Here is a 20,951-nt window from a genome sequence, read left to right as displayed (position 1 = left end):
TACACTTATGCCTTTTGTAGCAAGCACCATCACTGCTTTTAAGATTCTTAGCTCACTGTTTGTTTCAGTGCAGTATAAATACAGTACTTGAAACACACTTTACAAAATGTGCTATTCTATAGGTTTTATAAAAGGAGAACGCATTATGTGGTGTCGCTGTTGAAAAGATATCAATGATCGCTTTATTGCTAAATGCTTAATATACTTATAGACACTCAAAATCATCGGATGGCTCCTCAGAATAGCGAACTTTGGATGCATAACATAACAGTGACAGTGCATGTGACAAAAAGAGACAAACAACTTTAAATTGATGGAGAAGACACAGAGATATATAATTATATAGGTGTGCAATTCCAGTTGGGCAGAATGGGAAGGTATGATACACTGTAGAAAGAGGAAAACAAATATCTAGACCCTGCTACATATCTGGCATTTGCAATATGCCCAGTGGTCATTTATTATTGCCAAGGAGCTGCCTGGATCTGGGAGCTGGAACAGGCCTGGGTCATCGGCCCAGTCTGAGACTGGCCCTGTATAAATAAGGGCAGCGCACTTGTGTGTACAGAATTGGGCGCACATGAGCGTCTTGTGACTCACAGTGATTCCAGCCAGACTTGGAAAACTTTCAGCACAACTGAACAGCCTGATTCAAAGTAAAGTGCAAGCGCTTTGCTTGCAATTGCACCAGGTGCATTATTTCCTTGGAACTGCAACAACACTGGATCATGGGGATTGCACATATAATTGCACTTGGCTCACTGCATTGGCAAACATACAGTAAATGAGCCCTACTAGGGTTTACTAAGTAAAACAAACACATACCTTTGCATGAATAAACTTAAGATTCTCTGTATGTATGTGCTATAGATGCTGACCATAGAATAATATTTTGCATAGGTGATAACTAGGTATTCTGTTTATATATTTTATATAGTGAATAAAGTACCCCCTCTTGTAAAACATAAGGATATTATGAGTTGGCCAAGGAGTTTCTTGAATATAAAAACACAAGGCTAAGTGTTTTTGTACAGGTCATGGAACTCTGAGGTGACTTCTAATATCCTATTATTTATTATACTTCACGAGTTTCGGTGAGTCATGTGACAGAAATGACATCACTAAGCACCATTTATAAGGATATAATTTACACTTTATTCATGGCTCTTGTATATTATGTATATAAGGTCTTGAGCTGTATTAAAAGGGGAATTGATTCATGGCAGGAAGCGGTCATTCTTCCACTGTATATGGCATTGGTAAGGCCCCATCTAGAATATGCCATACAGTTTTGCTCTCCATCACTCAAACAGGACATTATTGTATTAGAGAGGGTCCAGAGAAGGGCAACTAAGCTAGTAAAAGGTTTGGAAAATCGTATCTATGAGGAAAGACTGGCCAAATTGGGGATGTTCACACTGGAGAAGAGGCATTTATGGGGTGATATGATAACTATGTATAAATATATACGGGGATCATATAATAATCTCTCTAATGCTTTATTTACCAGTAGGTCTTTCCAGCTGACACGAGGTCACCCATTCCGATTAGAAAAAAAGAGGTTCCGCCTAAATATTTGGAAAGGGTTTTTTTCAGTGAGAGCTGTGAAGATGTGGAATTCTCTCCCTGAATCAGTTGTACAGGCTGATACATTAGATAGCTTTTAGAAGGGGTTGGATTGCTTTTTAGCAAGTGAGGGAATACAGGGTTACGGGAGATAGCTCATAGTACAAGTTGATCCAGGGACTAGTCCGATTGCCATTTTGGAGTCAGGAAGGAATTTTTCCCCCTCTGAGGCAAATTGGAGAGGCTTCAGATGGGGTGTTTTGCCTTCCTCTGGATCAACTGGCAGTTAGGTAGTTTAAAAAAAAAAGGTAAAAGGTTGAACTTGATTGATGTACGTCTTTTTTCAACCTACCTTACTATGTTACTATGCATGCTACCTAATAATAACAAATCACCATATTTAGCAAAATATACTTTCTCATACTTTTGGCTTGTTCCACTATGCACCAGTTTTTACTTTGCCTCAAGAAGTTATAGTTGCATTCCAGGTTGAACATAATGAGTAATGCTTATAGCACCCTGCTTTCCTCCCAAGACAAATTCCCATATGTCTCTGTGCTCTGTTTCACTGTGCAGAGGCCTGTAACTGCACCCATGAATGCAGCACTGTATTTATGAGGGGTGGACAGGGGGAGGCATGTAGGTGTCCCTCTCCAAGTTCCCTAACTTTCAAATGTGAAGGTTAGGAAGCAGTGGTGGCTGCAGGCCCTGTACTTTTAGCCTGCCATATGCCTGGCCTGTGCCCACCAACTCTGTGCTCTGTACCTTGTGTTGCAATCTTTTATCCAGTGTTAGGTTCAGTGTGTAGCACTAAGGGGTCCATATACTCCCACTTTAGTGTGCATGCAGCAGGGGCAGTAATAAGTGAGCCCTATTATTACATATGCATAGCAGGTCACTTTATTGTACTTTACTCTTCCAATATATCATTTATTTTAGACAGATTTTCTGTAAAAATGCATATTCTGTATGCAAATAAATAAAATTTGCTAAATTAATTATTTACATAATTCATAATTACGTGTGACATTGAATATCATTTTGAAAGTTCTTTCAGAGAAAGTGAGTCTATTATAGTAATCTCTTTATATATTTAAATACGTACTTAATGTCTTCAAATCATGGTGACAACAATCATATTTTCCAAGTTCATTAATGTCATCATGCAAATTACATTTTAGTTTTGCATAATGGGTGAATACATAACTGTATTTTGATGTTTCTCCTCATGCAACGATGATATTGCTTCTGCTTTTCATCTAGTTCAGATAGGTTTAACTTTTAAATAAACATGCTTTTTAAACCTTTAATAGGAATTGTGATACTCTTATCTTATACGAAGCAGAACAGGGAATGCACGCCATAAAATATTTCATAAAGGCCAACTAAAAGTCAGTGAGGTATTAGGCTATAAGAGATTAATCTTTTGCACTTTGCTGAATATGAGAAATATTCCCATTTTCTGTTAAGTATTTTTGTTCTAAAGGGTTAATAATTATGGTTTAATATTTAACCTTACTGCTACCCCTGCAATAAGCAATGTTACTTTGAAAAGAGATAAATAGCTCTGCATAATGAGTCCCTCTCTTCTGTTAACTGACTAAATCATCACTTTAGATGTTTAGAACATGGAAACTGGGTCTTTAAGGATGCATTTAAATCATTGCTAAATTGTTACATACATTTTATAAAGTGACCACATTTAAAGGTGTGGTGTGTTTTGGTCAGCTAACTAAAAATACTTATGTTGGCTGACTATTAATCAGTTCATATACATGGTGATGATTGCATTTGATTCTAGGAAAACGTGTTTCAGGATTACCAATGATTTCTTTTATTGACGTCTGGTTTTCTACAAATGTATCTACTAAGTAACAAGCAGTTCTTTGAAATTTTCTGCCATTCCACTTTAGGGGCCTTACCTGGAGGAAACATTTATTTTAGCTAGGTTAACTTGTAAAGAACTAGCATGAAACACAATCAAGCATGGACATTTTTGGCTACTTAATCAATGAATTTCAATGGAAGGACAACCTACTTGGTCTAGCCTTTTGAAGAGGACACAGGCAGGTTCTACTTTACTTTTGTCATGTGTCTTTTTCCAGACACCCCTCCCCAATCCTGACTTATTACCACAGTACAGAATGTATCTTGTTGGTACCTAAGTCCTTTATGTACATAACAATAAGGCATTTTTATTTCTGTAAGCTTAATGTCTTTCTGGCAATCCAATCTGGGGGTCACCAATGACAGGCAGAGGCATCAGCAGACTTTAGTCCATGTACTTAACCCATAAACCAGTCTTTTCCAAACTTTAGGACTGGTGCCCTAAGGAGACTATAAGCAACAAATGGGGACCAAACTAAGACTAAAAGTTGAATGCTTATAAACATAGGAGCAATATTCAGACCATATTTTGATCTAATACTTTTTTTGTGCGAGCAAAAGGCTTGACCAAATTTTGGGTCACAAAGTAGAGCTTTAAAGGAACAGTTCAGTGTAAAAAGATAAAAACTGGGGAAATAGGCTGTGCAAAATAAAAAAAAAATATTTCTAAAATAGAAATAGAAATGAATGAGAGAGGCGGTATTTCACTTTCGACTTCATTCTTTGATAAATCTACCCCCAAGACTGCTGCAAAGCAAGAAGTAGTTTTCTGGCTATTATGTTAGACATCCAGTCACACCAGCCTTTATAGATTACATTTTTGGCTAACTAACTATATTGAAAACATTTTGTATTGTGCACAGACTAGCTATTTATCCAGTTTTTATTTTTATGCTGAACAATTTCTTTAAAGGGGGTTTTCACCTTTGAGTTAACTTTTAGTATGATGTAGAGAATGATATTCTGAGACAATTTGCAGTTGGTTTTCATTTTTAATATTTATGTTTTTTGTTACTTAGCTTTTTATTCAGCAGCTCTGTTGACCTGTAAACTATTGTTCCTTTTACTATTGTTCCTTTTACATGCAAAGGGTCAGATGTTGAACAATGACTTCTGTGTATTTGCTAAAATAGGGATTCATGGAATGGAATTAAATAGCAATTATTTGTTGGCTCTGCTATGTTAAAAATACTCATTTGAGCAGAATTTTATAATTTACGGTTTTGCCCAGTTTGACATAAAACACCCTTCTGATCAAAATATCTGTTGATCCCAAGGAAAGCTAATTGTGCAAGTGAAGTGCTATAAGTTAATCAGCAGAAATACTATGTTAATTATAGATGCTATTCATGTTCATCTCATAAATAGCAGGAATTAAAACTACTGATTACGGCAACCCAATCTGGTAGTCAGAGATATTCCTGCATGTTTGGAGTGAAGGAAAGTCTGATTACTTTGTCATTAATCACTCCATCTTTAAAATCATGTTCTTGTTTTTATTTCATGAAACAACCTAGGAAATGTGCAATGTTTAAATAAGGTATGTGTCTCTTACTAAGAAAAAGCAGGATACTATAATTAAAGAAAATAGGAATCACATTTTGATTCACTGTTTTTCATTTTAATTATCCTTGTGAAGTCCTTTTGTAATTTTTCATTTTTTCTTTCTCACATGCATTACATCTTTAATCCAAAGTGCTTAATTAGGTAGTGTGTACACATTAAAAATGCATAGGAGCTTCATATGAGTTAAAGAAAAGACCATTTTCCAACCAGTAGAACATTAAAGAAGGATAATAAAAATAGACTGTTGACATATCTAGAATAGAACAATAATGTGATATTTGCTGTATCCTGTAACCAGCTGATTTAAATCAAATTCAGAAAATTCACATATTTCTTTGTATCATCAATAGTTCACTGACATAGAAACAATTTGTATATCAGTAAAATGTGTAATCATTAAATCACATTTTATTATTTTGAACATCAAGGCTAGAATGCAAGGTTTACAATATATATGCATCTTCATTTTTTATTTTTCCATGTGGTGCGGGAATCTTAGAGCATTAAATGAGAAAGATAATTTATTAGTACTTTTCTATAATGTCTATTCTCCACATTACTTTTAGAGGTTATTTACTAAACCTCAATCTTTTTCTGGTCAGGATTTTTGGGAGAAATTTTTAGAGGAAAAAAAACTCGATTTTTTTTTATTATTCCCCTGGAGTGGTTAAAAGTCCAAATACAAAAATCTGCCATCTCAAACATGCCAAGGTCATGTTGAAGTCAATGGCAGATGTCCTTTTACAATTTGGAGATATCATGATCTGCACTGGGTTTCGTCCAATAATCCAAAATATTTGGGGTTTTTGTGGCATCAAACATGAAAAATTCACACAATTCGAGTTTTCACTCTATTTTATAGTCTTTTCCTGACCTGACTTTTCAGAGTTATTTTATTACTAAATAAGTTAAAATTGTGGATGGAAGTTTGGTCGTTAGTGATGGGCGAAATTCGCGAAACGGCGAAAAATTTGCGAAACGGCGCCGGCATCTCGTTTTTGACGCCGATGCCCATTTTTTTGACGCAAATTTTTGCCGCTAATTTTCGCGAGCGTTTCGCAAATTTATTCGCCCATCACTATTGGTCGTGCTTGGTTCAATAAAAAGATAAAATAAATTTGAGTTTCAGTAGATAACACCCTTAGGGGCACATTTACAAAGCTCGAGTGAAGGATTCGAATTAAAAAAACTTCGAATTTCGAAGTGTTTTTTGGGCTACTTCGACCATCGAATTGGCTACTTCGACTTCGAATCGAACGATTCGAACTAAAAATCGTTCGACTATTCGACCATTCGATAGTCGAAGTACTGTCTCTTTAAGAAAAACTTCGACCCCCTACTTCGGCAGCTAAAAGCTACCGAAGTCAATGTTAGCCTATGGGGAAGGTCCCCATAGGCTTGCCTGAGATTTTTTGATCGAAGGATATTCCTTCGATCGTTGTATTAAAATCCTTCGAATCGTTCGATTCGAAGGATTTAATCGTTCGATCGAACGAATAATCCTTCGATCGTTCGATCGCAGGATTTGCACTAAATCGTTCGACTTCGATATTCGAAGTCGAACGATTTTAGTTCCTAGTCGAATATCGAGGGTTAATTAACCCTCGATATTCGACCCTTCTTACATCTGCCCCTTAGTGTTGCTTATTTCAAAGATTTTATTCTACATAGATTTGCTCGTCACCACTTCCCTGGCTTCATTGTTCCACCTCCTCTTTGTACAAAATGTAGTGAATCAATATGATTTATCCAGCACTTTTAAATGCTTGATCTTGATATAGGTATGTGATATAGACTGAAATGTTGATCTCCCCAATAAATATTTTTTTGGCATATATATACACATAGATTTGTATATATATATATATATATATATATATATATATATATATATATATATATATATATATATATATATATATATATGCCATATATATATATGCCATATATACATTTTTTTTTAAGTTGAACTACATTTTGCACTAGTTTACTTTCCTCTCTTGTCAGAGAAAGTTGGAAACATATTTGTCAACTTCACACGCAGAAAAATTGCTTTGAAAATTCATTGCATGATTCAATTTTAACTGCAGGAAATCCCTTGACGAATCAGTAAATAAGCAACTTAGGAATTAAATTAGCCCCTAGCTACCTAAAGCAAATAACCAATACACAAAATTGTGTTATCTAGCTGACCAGTTGAAGCTGGAAATTTTCCATTTTAAAGAAAGAAATTAAATGGCATGGCAGCATATTACTCTAATTTCATATACTCTGGAGAAGAAAATATCATCATGAAGCTGGCCATGGGTGAAATTTATTTAAGTAGTGTGTGGGAAATGATGATTTAAAAAAAAAAAAAAAACTTGTGAAAATTGACATAATAATTTAATTACAGTGGCTCTAAATATTGGATTTCAAATGTGGATCATTTTGCAGTAGAAATTCAGAATATATGTTATTAATGCAAATTGTAGGGAGCTAAAGTACAAACAGAATTTAAATATTTATTGCTGTTATTCATTCTGTGCAAGATTATAGATATACATCAAGGCACATGTACGCAGAGGATGGTGCAGCAGAATAAAATAAAGTGCTACTCATCTGCTAGCTCTCATTGTAGCTGTGTTCTAGAGATGAAAAAGAGCCCAATGGCGAATAGAACAGTCACATCCTCACCAATACGTTTACATTTTTTATATCCAACCTGAAAAGGAACCTGGTGACCCCTGGAAATTTTTCTGCGGATGCCCATATGAGAAAGTCAAGTTTTCTCAGTGGCAATTCCATAAAGTCGAGTTTATAGAGCGGCAAGCGGATGAAACGAATCAATGCTCGATTTTGTCACAGCATTTTTAACTGACTTTTTGAGAAGAATTATTGATAAATGAGTTCAGTTCATGGGTGGGAGTTTGGTCGACTTTAAAAACTGAGATAAATGCGAGTTTTAGTAAATAACCTCCTAAGTACTAAATTTACCACATTAGGTGTGATATGTAACTCAATAATGTTGGGATTTGAAGTTATAGTCCATTTATGACAATCTTTAAACTGGGCAGAGATAAAACCTACCTGTAGACTGTAGTAAATCAAAGCACTGGACTGTTCATGGGAATACCTTAACCTGTAGACAATTATAATGTTCACAATTTAGAACAGAACCAACGAACATCTGAAATAGTAATTCAAAAGCTCATATAGCACATGCACTTTGTTTATGGTAGCTCTGATTCCTAATGCTGACCATATCTTGATACAAACAAATAGACTTTGCAGACCATACCCACCAGCTGAATAGTATGTTTGTGTTTTATAAACACATGATAATTATAATTTTAAAGGCAACCCCAGGGGTGGACACCGACGTTTACTGTAATACATACCGTATTATACTGTATATGAAGAAAGTGTAGATTGATCTGTGTAATAATGCAATTGTTATGTCAATATTATTGACTGCTTTTTTAAAAGCATTAATGCTTCACATTGCAAGTTGTGTTGTGGCTACAAAGCATCCATCCCACTGAGCAAGGAATTAAAAGTTATCTAACTGTCAGAAGAAGATATATGAGGTTGTCCATGCTTGCAATGCTGTAGGAGCTTTCCTTACACAACAAAAACAAAGGATATGCCAGGTTTGCCCCTAGTCTCTTGCGGTTGATGCAAATAAAAAGATCTGATTTTAAGTTTCATGCAGTTAACAAACGGTATTAACCCAGAAATGAAAACTGTTTTCATTGCTGGCGGCATGGAGAGTTCATTAGAATGAGTTCTATTTCTTACACCTATAGCGGGTAATCAATTTTACAGACACTTGATCATCTAAGATGCATCAAATCTATTATATAAAACATTTGTCTCAGCACATTTATTCATAGTATACATTGTGGCAGGCAAAATGCAGTAGAGACTCATTTGGCAAACAGCAGAAATACCTCATTCTTTTGCATAATATGTTCTGAAAATTGTATAGAGATTGTGAAATATACGTCTAGGAATATTGAATATAAAGTTTATACAATATAGTCCAGAAGTCTGAGCTCACCATTAATGCACATGTAAGGACAAAAACAGAGCATTATTAATATACAGGTATGGGACCTGTTGTCCAGAATGCTCAGGGCCTGGGATTTTCCAGATAATGGATCTTTCTATAATTTGGATCTTATACCTTAAGTCTACTGGAAAATCATGTAAATATTAAAATAAATATGCCTCTAAAAAGGATTAATTATACAGTAGTTTAGTTTATATCCAGTACAAGGTACTGTTTTATTATTACAGATATATATTTTTTAAAAATGTGGATTATTTGGATTAAACGGTGTCTATTGGAGACATCTTTTCTGTAATTTGGAGCTTTCTGGATAACGGGTTTCCAGATAACAGATCCCATACCTGTACCATGTAATGTAAACCTATTTTGTGTCAAATATTTTACACACTTCTTTTCACTGCTAATTTTTACTTGTGGGATTCGTTAACACAGTTTTAAAAACCTTTCTTATTAGACAGTGGGCACAACACTGACATTTCTAACATTCCTACCTGTACAGAGAATGCAAAATCTTTCCATAACTGCCATTCAGTCTGTGACCTTCCAGGGGGAACCACTGCCATAAACTATAGCTATAGTGTGCTGTATTTTTTAGTTCTAGTTTCTGATCCCACCATTTTCCTGACTTCATCTGACAGACACCTGCCCTAAACTGTGCCGCTTTACTGAATTTTGCCTGCCTGCAACCTGCTGGCCTATCTGTCAACTAAATTCCCTTCTACAATCCTAACTTTTTATTTCCATGGCTATTCATTTTTAAATTTCAACCTTATTGTCAATTCTGCCTGTTGTACTTGGCAGTTATGAAGTTAAAGGATACTGTTATAAGTGAAAAAATACTCAAAGAGGTGAAGGTTATTCAACTAAAAGGCATTCTGCTCATTGGTCCAGTGGCATTTGATTTTATAAAGATTCCTTTGTATTCTGCTGAAATTATATTAAATTAGGTAACCCTCACCAAAGAACACATGGAGGTCTAGGTGGATATGTTTCAGAAGTTTCATCTCAGGGAGCAGATACTAGACAGATACCAGACATTTGCCTGTATTTTATAGAGTGTTTGATAAGGAGAAAAATACCTGAACTATTGAAAGCCCAATAAGAAAAAAATTGCGAGATATAGGAAAATGAAACTTTAAACAGTGTATTTATATAGATTTAGACCATCATTGATGCTATATTATACTGGAGGCCACATAAGATACTCACATTTAGGTGGAGTTTTAAAAGGAAAATCAAATAATTATCCCGTAAATCTATATTAAATTAAAAATATGTCTTCATTCCAAAAATCATTTTAAAAAGATAGACATACAGACCACATGGTATTCCGTCTTACGCGTTTCATACCCTCTGGTACTTACTATAGTAAAACTCTAGCTAAACTTGAGAGTAATGCAGTTTGGAACAAGTATATATTAATTGGAGCATTAACCCTGATGAATATTTTATGGTACTAACCTTTGTCTAATGTTCTTAACAGGATTCACAAAAATATGCTTTTTATATATTTTGTATAATAAGGGGCAGATTTATCAAGGGTCGAATTTCGAGGGTTAATAAACCCTCGAATTCGACCCTCGAAGTAAAATCCTTCGAATTCGAATATCGAATTCGAAGGATTTAGCGCAAATGCTTTGATCAATTCCAACCAATTTAAGCGATCCATCAAAGGATTTTTATTTGATCAAAAAAAAGCTTAGAAAAGTGCTGGGGAAGGTCCCCATAGGCTAATATTGCAGCTCGGTAGGTTTAACGTGGCGAAGTATGAAGTTGAAGTATTTTTTAAAGAGACAGTACTTCGACTATCGAATGGTCGAATAGTCGAACGATTTTTACTTTGAAATCATTCGATTCGATCGAATTTGACCCATTCTATGGTCGAAGTACCCAAAAAAATACTTTATAATTCTAATTTTTTTTCATTCGAATTCTTCAGTCGAGCTTAGTAAATCTGCCCCTTAAAGTTATCATTTATGCTGGATATAGGCAGACCAAAGAGTGGAACCCTAACAATGTATTTGTATAAACCTGCTCTGACAATTGAGTATGATGTGGCAATGTTTAATTGGTTTTAGTAATAAAAGGGTGGGGCCATGTTGGGTAAACATGTTCATGATCTGTTGGGTATCATTAATGCCTATGATTAAGTACCAGAGGGTATGAAACGTGTAAGGGGGAATACCATGTGGTCTGTATGCCTATCTTTTCAAAATTACTTTTGGAATAAAGACATATTTTTAACTTAATATAGATTTACGGGATAATTATTTGATTTTGGATTTATGTACCCTTTTAACTGGGGGGTTTATCCCTTTTGGACAGGCCCTTAAACATTAGCATCCCATATAATTTTTTTTTATAGAGTTTTAAAAGGATTATCTTAACTATTAATAATTTTTATTGATTTTCATATAATTCAAATAACAGCTTTGTGAAAGGTAGCTGTACATCGCTGAATTGCGTTATCATTATTGTAATCAAACCTTAAGTTGCAAATATAAATGGAATGAAATGTATATATACGTTGCAATAGACTAAAATAAAATACAGTAAAAATAAAATAAAATGCAAACATATAATGCCTCTCTCAGTAACTAAGCTTTGGTTCTATTCTCTATTTCTCACTTATTGCACTAATATTATTGGAATATGGTTCTCAATTTACAAGAACACAATGTGTTGTGGTGGGGGCACCATAATAGCAATAATCCAACCAAGGCTGCCAAACCAGTAAAAAGTTTCATTTAATATACTTGTTATCTTTTCATTACAGAAAATCCAGTCTGTTTTGGTTTTTACCAGTTCAGAATTAATAGATGGAGATTTTCAGGATTTTGCAATCACAAGGGGTCTTGCTTTAGATTAATATGTAAAATTGAGAATATGAAATGTAATATTCTGATCCAAAAACGAAGGATTATTTTAGCTATTCTAACCCCTGATCTGGAGTTACAGTTACATAGTTACATAGTTACATAGTTAAATTGGGTTGAAAAAAGACAAAGTTCATCAAGTTCAACCCCTCCAAATGAAAACCCAGCATCCATACACACACCCCTCCCTACTTTTAATTAAAATTCTATATACCCATAAATATACTAACTATAGAGTTTAGTATCACAATAGCCTTTGATATTATGTCTGTCCAAAAAATCATCCAAGCCATTCTTAAAGGCATTAACTGAATCAGCCATCACAACATCACCCGGCAGTGCATTCCACAACCTCACTGTCCTGACTGTGAAGAACCCTCAACGTTGCTTCAAATGAAAGTTCTGGAGTGTACATAAATGTTCAGTAGTCAAATAATAATTTGATGATAAAATAACAATTTATGTTACACACATCAATCAAATCAATAATATTATTGGAATATGGTTCTCAACTTGTTCTTACAAGCACAAGGTCTTGTGGGGGGGGGCACCATAATAGCGATAATCCAACCAAGTTAAAAGGTTTGGTAAGTATCATGTAATATACTTTTTAACTTCTCATTACAGAAAATCCAGTCTAATTTGGTTTTTACCAGTTCAAAATTAATAGGTTGAGATTTCCAGGATTTTGCAGTCACTTCACGTGCTGCCAAAAAAAGGTAGTTTAACAGTTTCCTTTGATCTTCTGATACTAAATCAGAGGTAGCTCCCAAAAGCGTTACAAAGGGGTCTTGCTTTAGATTAATATGTAAAACTAAGAATATCAAATTATATATTCTGATCCAAAAATAAAGGATTATCTTAACTACTCTAACTGCCAATCTGGAGTGTGCATAAATATTCAGTAGTCAAATAATAATTTGATGATAAAATAACAATTTATGTTACACTGATCAATCAAATCAATAGATATTTACTGTATATAGATATAAAACAAAGCAGGTCAATGCATCATTCTCTTCTGTATCTGGTGTTTCCATACTTTACAGCACTTTTTGTTAATGAGATCTAAAAGAAAATAATGATTACAAAGTCAATTTATTAAAGTCTGATATGCCACAATAGCTAATAGTAAAAAAAAAAGATTGCAATAATTAAATACAATGTTGCTTTAACCAAAAGATTTAAAAATCACTGTACAGCAAAGTGCTCCATTTTTATCTGTTTTTATCTGTTTTGTCCTAATGAGATTTTGCATAAGAACACATTCATTTTAAATAAATAAATCAATAAATGATACATTATATTACAACGAGCTGTGTTCTGGAAAGTGTCTGTGCATGTATTGTTGGCATAAAAGCTCTCAAGGGTGCCATATATCAGAAACTCATTTATAAAACCTATTTCTTTCCCCACAGATATACAAAGCATAATTTCCAACAATCCACTAATTATGTATTAGGCCTTATAATAGCAGGGATGAAACCATGTAATAACTATTTGCAAATTACGTCTGTTGCTAACAATTTGACTAAAATTGCAGTTTCCAATTTATTTAAAGTATTTCCTGCTGATAGCTAATATCTCAACTTCCACTTTTTGTTTTCACCCTTCACTCTTTTTCTTTGTATTACTTTGCCAAGTTTTTAGTTTTACCCATGTGAATCTCTCTAATGAAGACACACCAGTGTTGTACATTTTGTGCAAACCCATAAAAAAAGGCTCCAGAGTTAAATACATCTTTTCAAAATTGTAATGTTTTCACCTAATATTTGATTATTTATAATCTTTTCGGCTCTGGCCCTTATTGTATTTAAATTTTTTAGGTCAATATAACAATGTGTAAAACACAGTGGCAAAATACACATTACAGCTATAGTATATAAGCATAAGTATAAAAGTGCACTTATGGTAAATAATGGTCTGAAACCGTAAATGTTAAAATGGCATTAAAAATCTGCATTATCACCACTTTTTAGACTTTTTTCTAAATTGGCTTAATTGATTTCACTGGACATCACAATGTTGTAAAAAACTGACATCTCAACATTCTTATTTATATATACAGGTGAAGGGGGACAAGAAAAACTCTTTGTAATTTACATTTTTTGCTTGATCATAATGGATGGTGTTAATTTACAGCATCAATACAAATTTATTAATATGATATTTGTATTATATCTATATATACATTCATATAAAAAAGTTTGGGAACCCCTCTCTGTCTGCATAATAATTTACTCCACTTTCAATAAAAAAAGATAACAGTGGTATGTCTTTCATTTTCTTGGAACATCTGAGTACTGGGGAGTACTGGGGTGAAGCAGTATTCAGTTGTATCAAGAGAGACAAAAATTGAGTCATTTGGTTATAAGAAAAACCGTTTTGCATGACGAAACAAAAACACAGCATTCCAAGAAAAACATTTGCTACCAACAATCAAATTTGGTGGAGGTTCCATCATGCCGTGGGGCTGTGTGGCCAGTTCAGGGACTGGGGCCCATGTTAAATTCAAGGGTCAGATGAATTCAACCCAATATCAACAAATTCTTCGGGATAATGTTCAAGCATCAGTCACAAAGTTGTGAACAAACAAACAAACAAGACAATGACCCTAAACACACTTGGAAACCTACAAAGGCATTGATGCAGAGGGAGAAGTACAATATTCTTTAATGGCTGTCACAGTCCCCTGACTTGAATATCATCGAAAATCTATGAGATGATTTAAAGCAGGCTGTCCATGCCAATGTCAAATTTAACTGTACTGGAGAGATTTTGTATGGACAAATGGTCAAAAATACCACCATCCAGAATCCAGACACTCGTCAAAGGCTATAGGAGGCATCTAGAGGCTGTTACATTTGCAAAAGAAGGCTCACCAAGTATTGATGTAATATCTCTGTGAGGGTGCCCATGTGTATGCACCTGTCTAATTAAGAGGGGTTCCCAAACTATTTCATATGACTGTACAGTGAAAATTAACTGTGTATCGTTTTTCAGTAATGGAACATTTTAGGAATGAAATTAAAGTCTTTCCATAATACTGTTCTGGCCAAAAAAAGTTTGTTCATTTCCATTGCTCCATATATAGGGCCCCCAATAGCTTAGCATCTAATTCAAGTGGACTGGACATGATCAATCTTTAAAATGTTATCACTGTGGGTGTTATTGGACAGCAGGAAGCAAAAAGAGACTTCAGCTCAGTCACACAATTTGTGCAATGTGATAATTTGAACTAAGGCTGAAAAATCCATTTGGCATTCATTCTAAAAAGGCCACATACATAACAGCTTGTGTTCCCAATACTGAAGCTGGCAGTGACCAAAAGCAACTGCGAATCTTTAAGATTTGTAATTATTATTTATCGAGTCATCTAATGAAAGTCAAGGATTTGGTGCTTGACAAATTGTTTACTTTTGTAATTTTTAATAAAAATTCAGGATAGCTCACATAAGATAAGAAATCGCTAGCATGGCAATTATTGCTATTAGCAATGAAAAATGGAAAGGAAGCTTATCTTAGAATTTATCAGCAATTTCTACATAAATTAGAAGAAAGGAATGATCAAGAACACTAACTTCATTTTTGAGGTTGCTTAGTGTGCATTTCCCTGGCCATCTGTTTCTACCAAATAACAAAATAAAGCTAGGAGAAACAACAATAATAATAATAATAATACATCCAGGTAATACTTAACAACCAGCAAGATGTATGTTGTAAAACAGCAGACTGATAAACTGTACTTCCTAATTGGTTGCTATAGGTTACTAGGTCAGATGCACAATTAGGGGCTTATTTATTAACATTGGAGACAGTTGGATAGTTTATGCAAAAGTTTGAAGTGACCCATCTGCCAATGGAGAAAAGATTGCCAATTTTTATAGTTTGCACAGTGTGCGGTGTTTGATTGTGCTCAAAACATTGAAATTCTTATTAAAGCAGCTCCCATGAGTGTGGTACTTTTTCCTTGTACTGTATATATTCTTTACAAACATCACATCAAAGACACATTTGGGACCACTGAGATTTAAATACAACAGACTCGCTGGCCTTATTCGGGGATTCTACTGCTACAAAAACGATACATTTTGTTCCAAACCAATGGTATTGATAAATAGGAAAATATTAGAAAAAATGGATGATGGAAGGAAAAAATATGCTCTAAGAGTTTTCAACATTTAAATTCACTAAATATAATTAATTTTGGGACACCATTATCTGAATTAGTGAGAAAATGCTTTTCAGGATTTCAGGATTCAACTTTGACTAAATCCTCACTTAGCACCAAACCAAATCCAAATCTTCTTCCAGCGCTCTTTCAGCACTCCCAAATAAACGCTCTTGATGATGTAATTTTTGCATCCCAGCTCAGTTCTGCTCATCACTTAATAGTTTTGCTTTGCTTGGGTACTGCAGAGTGTGGGGTGACACATTTGTGAGGTTCGCCTGTGGCAGTGAAGATGGGGGAGAACTCTCTGGGAATACTGTGCGGAAGCGAGAATTGTGTTTAGCGGTGCTCCCCACTGTGCCTCCCTTCTCTCCTCACCCCTCAGAGCCTGTGGAGTAAAACTTTATCCCTATTGCTGGGGGGGATGCTCCATGTATCATACAAACTTGTGTACCATAGCCTTGTAACAGCTGTTTTGTGTGCAGCACCCCGAGGCCTATCTGAGATCTACCTGCCCCCCCTTTTGGATTTAACTGGGACCTTGTGACTGACACCCAATATCGCCTGGCCTTGCCCCATCTTCTCCTGCTGAGATGTCCTACTGCTTATTTAATTTTTTATTAGCTTATTTAACTTTATCAGTTCCTCAAACATTATATAATGTGAAGGCAAGTGGCAACCCTAGGACTACAAACGCAACAAATCCAAGAACAGTGAATATTAGAAAGGTGATGCTGAACTTGAACTATCAATGCATTAGAAAATATCTGGTGTGTTGGGGCTTGTAATTTATTATCTATTGGTTGCTCAAATTGTTGCGCTAATTGCTAATGAATTAGGTATTAGTTATGATGATTACAGAATTATTTTAATATTGTTATACATTTTTAAAAAATCTAATTAGATTGCAATAATGACAGAAAAGTGTCAGGTGGGATTTAGTGATTATGCAAAGGGTGTTCAAATGATAGCTGCAATGACATTAGCATATATATTTATCTTTGTGTTTGTTTGATGTACAGTCAGAAAATCCATGCTACTCAGTCCAGTAGAAGTTGTTCCTGTGCTGATAGTTGGCTCCGTATTAGCAGTAGCAGACAGTGCACATCAACATCATCATTCATCACCCAGCCAAAAAGCCTCACTCAAGGTAGGTAAATGAAAAATAGTATTCTTCTAACTTTGTCAAATCAATCATCCTACTAGTATAGTGTAGACTAGTTATGTATCATGAGCTGCCATTTCTGTTGAGCAGGAGAAGTACGTGTAACATACTAGTATGAATTGAGGTTTTACTAAACCTCAATTTTTTTTGGTTGAGGTTTTTTGGGGGGAAAACTCACTTTTTTTGCAGAAAAAAACCCCTTGAATTTATTTAGATGTATTATACCCCGAAGCTGCTAAAAGTCAGAATCTGAAAATCGGCCATCTCAAATCTACTGAGGTCTTGTAAAATTCAATGGCAGATGTCCCGTTTACAATTTGAAGATATCTTTCCTGGGTTTCGTATAGGGTTTTCAGACAATAACCTGAGAGATCCGTGCACCAAATCCAAAAAACTAGTACGATTTAAGTTTTCGCTCGATTTTATTGAGTCTTTTTCTGCACTGAAGTTTTTCAGTTATTTTATTAATAAATAAGTTAGAATTGTGGATGAGATAAATTAAAATTTTAGTAAACAACCCCCTCAGAGTAACATTGTTTTTGTGGCAGCCCCATCAAGTAATATTAAAAATAGTACTACTAATGGAAAAAATCTACAACAGTCCAGTCCAGTCTGGAAACATTTCACAATGAAAGAGGGGGATTCAATGAAACCAAAATATAGTATTTGCTTTGTAGAATTATCTCGAGATGGCAAGGAGGCAAAACAACATACCACATCACCACTGCTAAAACATCTATGCGTGAGGCATTCAGCAGAATATAAAACATTTTTGTGTTTTCCTCCAGGTTCTACCAGTATCACCTCTACAATGACTGGCAGCACATCTGCAGAGGTTTCCAGTACTGTACCTGAACACAGTAAGAAATCCACTTGTGTCCAAACTGCCAACCTTAAGCAAGCAACAATTAACAAGTTAACAAAACCGAAACATCAGTGGGCCTCTGATAACCCTCATGCAGTTAAAATTGATAAGATGATGGCAGTAGATTTTCAGCCTTACTCAATTTTTGAGGATGTTGCATTTACTGAACTTAGTTCTCCTAGATCCAAAGTACAAAATTCCATTGGTCATTTTTTTCTCTGAAAAAGTAATACCTGACCTGAATGATAAACTGATAAAGCAAGTTAGACCTGCAGTTGACAGAGCAAATGCCCTAGCTCTCACATGTGACACATGGACATCCGAGTACACTATCCAATCATATATTAGTTTGAGAGCACATTGGATTGATGTTGAATTCATATAGAATAAAGGTGGTTTAATCCAACAGGTCACTGACCAGTAACATCTGACGCGTTTCGGGAGTAGCTTCCTTAATCATAGACTTACAGGTACAGACATGTCACTTCCTTAAGTAGGCCATGCAACAGCGGCCTCTAAAGGTTGTTCCTAAAATTACATTGTATTACATCTTACATAAAATGTAACCATTTATGTGACAAATTTTAAAAACACTATTTATTTGTACTCTTAAAATCCAATGTTAGTTAAAAACATTTGTTCCCTCCATCAATGATGTAGAAAAGAGAAAGAAACATTCTTTTATAAACTGAGTTATGTGCCCATAGGGAATACTCGGAATTTTTAGTAAATTACATATTTGTGTTTTTATTTTCTTAATAATTTTAATTAATTTACATTAATTAGAACAATGTGGAGTGAATATCTCCAAAAATACTGCCTAATAGTTATATATGTATGTGTACATTTGACTATAAATAAGAACAATATACTAGGGGCACGTTATAGCCTGATTGATATTTATTTATTTAAATTTTAACGTAAAGTGTGTCAACGTTGACATATAGTATGTGGTAATTCTATTTGTTTAAATTATAAATTTATTTTGAAAAAGGTCCCTTTATTAGCTCCCGTCTTTTAGTAAATTAAATTTAGACATTAAATCATGTCTTGTGTTTAGGCCTTTTGGTGTCCTGGTATCTAGTTCCAGGATCCAATATGCTTCTCTTAGGTTCAAAGGGCGCAGGGTGTCCCCTCCTCTCTCAGGGGTCTTTACCTGTTCAATGACCTTCACACCCAAATCATGTGTGCCCTTTGAGGAGCATAGTCTGAAATGTTTACCTATAGGTGTCTTTTCATCTCTGTTTTCGATTGCTCTAATGTGCTCTCTTATTCTATCTTTCAGGCACCAAATGGATCGCCCTACATATTGTCTAAAGCAATTTTTACATTCCAATAGATATACTATCCATTTGGAGTTGCAGTTGTAAAATCCTTTACTTTGATATGTTCGACCTGTAGCATTGGAGGTGAACCCCTTACTGGTATCTATCACACCACATGTTTTGCATTTTGTAGATCCGCACTTATAAGTGCCCTTAGTGGAAAGCTAATCACCCCTCTGCTTAAGGGCGGGTGAAGAAATCATACTGGGTGCTAATACATTACTCAAGGTGGGTGCTTTTTTGGACACAAATTGCATCTCATTAGAGGACAATATCTTGTCTAGTTTTTCCTCTCCATACAAGACCAGAAGATATTTCTTCACTACTCTACAAATTTGGTTATATTCCTGGCTGTACTCCATTACATAATAAATCATTTTATCTTCCTGGGACTGGGTCTTTTTGTCATTGTGTGTGTATTTCTTATTCAAAGCAAGCTTGCTTGCTCTCTCATAAGAATTATATATCAGGTCTTTTGAGTAACCTCTGCACATAAGTATATTGTGGATGACAACTATTAGTTTTTAATATAGTGTTTCCTGCTGTAGGCTTGCAGAAGATTTCCGATTATTGCGTGAACTTCTGTGACGTGTTCAAAATTTTAGTTATTGCTCTCATTCCCATGTTATGTGGTATGGACGAATATAGGGATTTAAGCTATAATTCTTCAACCAGGTTATTTCTTTAATTTTTTCCAGTAGATGACCTGAATCTCTTAAATAAGAGGGTAGATTTGGAACTAGGGGTTTTAGACTGAAATCCACCCAGTCAGAGAGGCCTTCATTGGCAGAGGCAATTGCTTGCCATGATGGGTCTCCCTTCTGGAGATGTTAGGGATTTGTGGATTTTATGGAGGTGGTGGAACACAGGGACCACTGGATGAGGCTTAATAAGGTAGTCCTTGTCTCTGGGGTCCACCACCCCCAGGGAAATACCATATGAGACTAAGTGCTCAATTTCAGTGGAGAATTTATTCTGTGGTTTGGAAGTTAATTTTGTATATACTTCTACATCCCCCAATTGTCACCTGGCCTCTACCAGATAATCCTCTGTGTTTATAATCACTACACCTCCTCCTTTATCAGCCTGTCGGATCGTCAAATTTGAATTATCCTATAGGGCCTTAAGCCCCTTTCTCTCTTTAATTGATATATTATTATTAACCATTTTCCCATTTCTGCCCGAGTACAATTTTTTTAAGGCTTATTCCACCAATTCTTGAAACGTGTCCATAGGAGGACATCTACATTGTAGTGGGTAGATGGATATGTGGGGAGATGGATATGGCCCACTAGTCCCTCTTCAGAGGGAATTCTACTCTCTTCCTGTAAAGAAATAAGGTCAGTCACACAATGTGATGTTGAATTCAGTTGCAGAAGTGAATTATTGCAGTGTAAAGCTTTTAATACCAAGCACACTGGCAGGAAATTTGCTAATTTTGTACTATAAACAATGGGAACATGGGACATTCCCACA

The 20,951-nt window shown here is 35.0% G+C and overlaps 1 long non-coding RNA gene across 1 annotated transcript in view; it reads left to right on the top strand.

The window, feature by feature from the left end:
* The window catches only part of LOC121394061, a 43,265-nt gene extending 23,398 nt beyond the window's left edge, over nucleotides 1-19,867 (top strand). The window contains exons 2-4 of the long non-coding RNA XR_005961475.1: nucleotides 17,143-17,270; nucleotides 18,074-18,145; nucleotides 19,436-19,867. This is a non-coding gene — a long non-coding RNA (uncharacterized LOC121394061). The remainder of the gene's footprint in view (nucleotides 1-17,142; nucleotides 17,271-18,073; nucleotides 18,146-19,435) is intronic.
* The last annotated feature ends 1,084 nt before the right edge of the window (nucleotides 19,868-20,951 follow it).

The sequence above is a fragment of the Xenopus laevis genome, chromosome 1L (assembly GCF_017654675.1).
Source record: "Xenopus laevis strain J_2021 chromosome 1L, Xenopus_laevis_v10.1, whole genome shotgun sequence".
Taxonomy (NCBI): Eukaryota; Metazoa; Chordata; class Amphibia; order Anura; family Pipidae; genus Xenopus; species Xenopus laevis.
This window is presented reverse-complemented; position numbering and strand designations above follow the sequence as displayed.